The 5755-nt window shown below is 41.5% G+C and overlaps 1 long non-coding RNA gene across 1 annotated transcript; it reads left to right on the top strand.

Annotated features, from left to right (window-relative positions):
• Positions 1-4068: 4068 nt before the first annotated feature.
• LOC139572486 (uncharacterized) lies at positions 4069-5210 on the top strand. The gene is made up of 2 exons (XR_011674430.1): positions 4069-4225; positions 4330-5210. It is a non-coding gene; the product is annotated as an uncharacterized lncRNA (long non-coding RNA).
• The last annotated feature ends 545 nt before the right edge of the window (positions 5211-5755 follow it).

Below are 5755 nucleotides of genomic sequence, written 5' to 3'. Positions count from 1 at the left end.
CAACTAATTCCAATTAATTATCATTCATTGACAAAATACATATTTGTAATTTTGATTAATCAATAGATTCATTTAGATGAGTTAAAAAATGGATGTGACTCGACTGCCATTGATTAGTCGAGTAGTCCATTATGTAATTGATTGTTTGACCCCAGCTTTTAGTGAGGGCACTGATCAAAGTCGCATCAATGAGTTGAAAGTCTAGTCGAACAGTCCATTAATTAATGTGGAGCTATTTTGAAGTAGCAGCAGCAGCAGGCTTTGTGAAAAAAATCTGCCCAGCATACTGCGTGTGTGTTGTGACGCTAGCCTGTCATCAGACTAATTGGTTTTGGCCCATGGTCAGTAGATGAGGACAGCTGAGAGTGGTCGAGGCAGATGAGGTAAGCTCTTAATCTCCTGAAGTCCTTCCTTGCCTCACTGGGAGGACACGACTGGGACTCTAGTGCACTCCAAGGTGCAGTATCTTACTCACATGCATCGCACAGTCTGGACAATTCTCTGCAGGAGGGGTGTGCATGTGTGTGTGAGGTTGTGTTTGAGTGTGAGAGAGAGATAGCGAGAGTGTGAGTGGGTGTGTATGTGCATAATTTGTTTGTGTGTTAGAGTGTGTGCAAACAAATGTATACAGTATCTGTGTGCACACACGTGTGTATCAGTTTGTATGTTCAGTGCTCATGTATATTTTGACATTTTTGACATTTTAGTCATTTAGCAGACGCTCTTATCCAGAGCGACTTACAGTAGAGTGCATACATTTTATTACATTTTATTACATTTTTTTTACATACTGAGACAAGGATATCCCTACCGGCCAAACCCTCCCTAACCCAGACGACGCTATGCCAATTGTGCGTCGCCCCACGGACCTCCCGGTTGCGGCCGGCTGCGACAGAGCCTGGGCGCGAACCCAGCCCAGCCTGGGCGCGAACCCAGAGACTCTGGTGGCGCAGCTAGCACTGCGATGCAGTGCCCTAGACCACTGCGCCACCCGGGAGATGTATACTTTATATAGTGCCTTTTAAAAGTATTTATCCCCCTTGGTGTTTTTTCCTATTTTGTTGCATTACAACCTGTAATTTAAATGGATTTTTATTTGGATTTTATGTAATGGACGTACACAAAATAGTCAAAATTAGGTGATGTGAAATTTAAAAAATAACATGTTTCAAAAAAGTCTACAAAATATAACACGGAAAAGTGTTGTGTGCATATGTATTCACCCCCTTCGCAATGAAGCCCCTAAATAAGATCCGGTGCAACCAATTGCCTTCAGAAGTCACATAATTATTTAAATAAAATCCATGTGTGTGTAATCTAAGTGTCACATGATCTGTCACATGATCTCAGTGAATATACACCTGTTCTGAAAGGCCCCAGAGTCTGCAACACCACTAAGCAAGGGGCACCACCAAGCAAGCGACACCATGAAGACCAAGGAGCTCTCCAAACAGGTCAGGGACAAAGTTGAGGAGAAGTACAGATCAAGGTTGAGTTATAAAAAAATATCAGAAACTTTGAACATCCATTAAATTCATTATTCAAAAATTAAATCCATTATTCAAAAATGGAAAGAATATGGCACCACAACAAACCTGCCAAGAGAGGGCCGCCCATCAAAACTCACAGACCAGGCAAGGAGGGCATTAATCAGAGAGGCAACAAAGAGACCAAAGATAACCCTGAAGGAAATGCAAAGCTCCACAGTGGAGATTGGAGTATCTGTCCATAGGACCACTTTAAGCCGTATACTCCACAGAGCTGAGCTTTACAGAAGAGTGGCCAGAAAAAAAGCCATTGCTTAAAGAAAGAAATAAGCAAACACGTTTGGTGTTCGCCAAAAGGCATGTGGGAGACTCCCCAAACATGTGGAAGAAGGTACTCTGGTCAGACGAGACTAAAATGTAGCTTTTAAGCCATCAAGGACAACACTATGTCTGGCGCAAACCCAACACCTCTCATTACCCCGAGAACACCATCCCCACAGTGAATCATGGTGGTGGCAGCATCATGCTGTGGGGATGTTTTTCATCGGCAGGGACTGGGAAACCGGTCAGAATTGAAGGAATGATGGATGGTTCTAAATACAGGGATATTCTTGAGGGAAACCTGCTTCAGTCTTCCAGAGATTTGAGACTGGGACAGAGGTTCACCTTCCAGCAGGACAATGACCCTAAGCATACTGCTAAAGCAACACTCGAGTGGTTTAAGGGGAAACATTTAAATGTATTGGAATGGCCTAGTCAAAGCCAAGACCTCAATCCAATTGAGAATCTCTGGTATGACTTAAAGATTGCTGTACACCAGCGGAACCCATCCAACTTGAAGGAGCTGGAGCAGTTTTGCCTTGAAGAATGGGCAAAAATCCCAGTGGCTAGACGTGCCAAGCTTATAGAGACATACCCCAAGAGACTTGCAGCTGTAATTGCTGCCAAAGGTGGCTCTACAAAGTATTGACTTTGGGGGGGTGAATAGTTATGCATGCTCAAGTTTTCAGTTTTTTTGTTATTTCTTGTTTGTTTCACAATAAAAAATATTTTACATCTTCAAAGTGGTAGGCATGTTGTGTAAATCAAATGATACAAACTCTCCAAAAATCTATTTTAACTCCAGGTTGTAAGGCAACAAAATAGGAAAAATGCCAAGGGGGGTGAATACTTTCGCAAGTCACTGTATGTGTGGATGCGTGTGTGCATACTTAATATCTTTACCTTTTGGCATGCCGGGATCTCTGGACTTGTAAAAAAGAAGGACTGCCGTGACCTGACCCCAGATTTAATCTCATTAGGCCATTAGGCCACCTGGGCCCTCATGGCACGTTCATTAAAGCCAATGAGGACTGTTTAGGGTGGATTACGCCATACATTTACCAGAATAGGATCACAGCCAGAAGTAAACAACGTGGTTCCTTACATCCAAGGGAAAGTGACGTAGCGGCATTGTAATTGTCTCCAACCCTTATCAGATTTCCGCTCGTTGTACCAATTGGTAAGCTAATGTCAGACCTGGGTTCAAATAGTATTTTAAGTAATTTAAAAGGCACTCATGGCAGGCTAAAGCAAAAGATAAAAGATTTCAAATAGTATTTCAACCCAGGTTTAATGTTGGTCAGCTAGCATGGAGGATGAGAGGTGTATTTCCATCTCTCTCTCCCTGGCGGCATGGTGTTGATATGAATAATCTGGATCCATTGGAGGGATCTGTGGTTTCTATTAACCTTGATGTGTAGACTTGAGTGTGAAATGGTCCCTGGCGAATATAGTGGTGTAGTGGTTCATTTCACCACACAGTCTCTGACAGCTTGATCCAGTGGAGATGTATAGGGAATATTTCACAGCATTTAATCAATTCCCACAACATTGCAGACAAAAGATCAAAAATGTTGTTTTTTTTTGCAGCTGAGCAATGTGGTATTTCACCCATTTGAGGAGCAATTGTTGTGTAGCGTGGATCAGTTAGACTCAAAATGAATTTATTTCGGTTATTGAAAATGTTAAATAGACTCCTAGAGCTAGACTTAACCATTTCACCCACTTCAGTTGTTTATTACAGTGTAGTGTTGAAGTAGTTCAATATGTACTCATATAGAGTACAACTGTACATTATAAGCATGTGGCCACAAAGGACATATCTGAAATATAGGCCAAGTAGTTCTAGAGATTGATTGGGGAGATTTTTACAGTATGTGCTGTACAAAGGCTGCTTGACAATGCTTATGGAAAGAAGGCCCAAATGGGAACATACTGTATTATTAAGGCAAAAATAGTACTATCTCTGATCAGAGGGAAATTAAACATGTCCCAGAGGAGTACTTGAACATGCATACTTTGTAATTTGCATGATTTGAGTTTGTTTGCATGTGTGTTTGTGTATTTTGACTCTTGACAATTCATGGCGTAGTCTTTTTCATAATCTCCCTTCTCCCTGCTGTGAGTCAGACACTTGAGCCCTGGTTGTGGGGCCTCGTAGGCTGTCAGCCCTGTTTGACTTTGGCACTGCTGTCATCGTCCCGTGCTTTATGACTCATAGTCATTCAACAGTGAATACGCACCTACAGGAAGACTGGGGTTGCCATTTTTGATACTGGGTGTTGCGATGTAGTATGTTAGGGTGAAGTATAGCGCTGTAATGAACTGTCTAATATTTAGAGAGGATTTCTGCTTTTTATAGCAGGTGCGTTTGCTCCTGTGAGTGAGTGTATGGGTAGGCTATGTGGTTGTGAACGGTGAGTTTATTTGAACGACCCAGCGGGGGACCATTTCCTGTATGCTGTATTTAAATCATGAATGTGTTATTGATACAGTACCTCTGTCCTGATATTTAATGCAGGAACCCTGCCTCTCTGTGCTGTTTGGGAGACACTAGTCCTGCTGATGCACACGGTGTCACTGATGAAATAAAAGTGCTTGGGCTGCACTGGGATATTTTGCCACCACACCGTTTTTCCAGTCAGCCCAGCTTAAAATGGTGCTGGAGTCTACGAGATTACTGTGATGACTTTGCTCTCAATCCCTTTACGGAGCTCTAATCAATGAAGCAGAATACAACAGGACTGGAGCACTGGGACAGGGACGAGGATTGGAGCTGGCAGCCTGTCTCTCTCAATGAAGCTGTTTTCACCCTGATGGGATGTGAGAGGTATGAACCATTTGGCAAAACGTTTATGGTCGGGTTAGTTGAAGGGTTAGCCATCTTGGTTCTTCAGGTATACCTTATATTCTCTTGGAAATGTATTTCTCCGGACTGCAAACCAAACAAGGATTCAAACATGTATTGGCCCTGTTCTATCAAAGATAATATGTTGTTGGTTTATGCAACAAGAAAGCCTGTTCAAATGATTTTAAAGATGTTTTAGGAGAATGTGTGGTTTTGCTTTGATCTATTCCTGACAAGAAATGTGAAAAACCCTTTACATGCACATTTATGACTCTTATAGTTTGGGATTTCTGCTGGTACAGTAGGAGTGTTGTTGTTCTTCGTCTCCTGATTAATTTGTAGCCGGAAGTGGTAATTTATTATTCATTAGGAGGCATGCACTAATGGTTTTCTTTGATTCCATGGATGCTAAGTGTTTGCTTAATCCATATTAATAATCCTAATGAATTTCCGCTGGTGGTTGGTTTCCCTGGTGATATAATATTTAAGGGGAGAATGATCCTCTGGTTTGTCATAACATTATTGCAATCAATAAAGTGGTCTTTAAAAAAATCCCCAATGTAAAGTGTAAACAAAGTTTCTGCAGAAATAGAAATGTATACAGTATGTGTGTAGCTTGGCCTCGTTGGGATTTTTCTGTTCTCTGTCCTGGGCCTTGCCTATGTGTCATTTCCAAGGTAGTACTAGATGATTACTGTGATTATGATACTCTGACGATATGATATGTTTGGTCTGTCAGTCACAGCTGATTGTGGCAGTTATTCTTAACTTGACTAGAGCTTCAAACCAATGTTGTTCAGAACATTTGTGCTGATCATCATCATTGGACAATCACCTTGATTGGCTGCTGCATGTGACATAAAGTTGAATTCAATGCAACAAAGTTGCATGGACTTTGTTGCATTGAATTAAATTGAGTGGAGGTTGCGTCATGTATCACCAGTAGGGTTGAATCCCGGTTACCGAGATTTACAGAGATTTACTGTCCAAACCCGCTCCCTTTTCCCAGGATAAATAACTGTGAAAAACTGATAAATGATAATTAATTATTTATATGAACAGCATGATGTGAAACGGAACCGTTAATTTATATGTGTCT

Source organism: Salvelinus alpinus, chromosome 4 (assembly GCF_045679555.1).
Source record: "Salvelinus alpinus chromosome 4, SLU_Salpinus.1, whole genome shotgun sequence".
Lineage (NCBI taxonomy): Eukaryota > Metazoa > Chordata > Actinopteri > Salmoniformes > Salmonidae > Salvelinus > Salvelinus alpinus.
The sequence above is the reverse complement of the archived record's forward strand: the minus strand, read 5'-3'. Positions and strand labels throughout refer to the sequence as shown.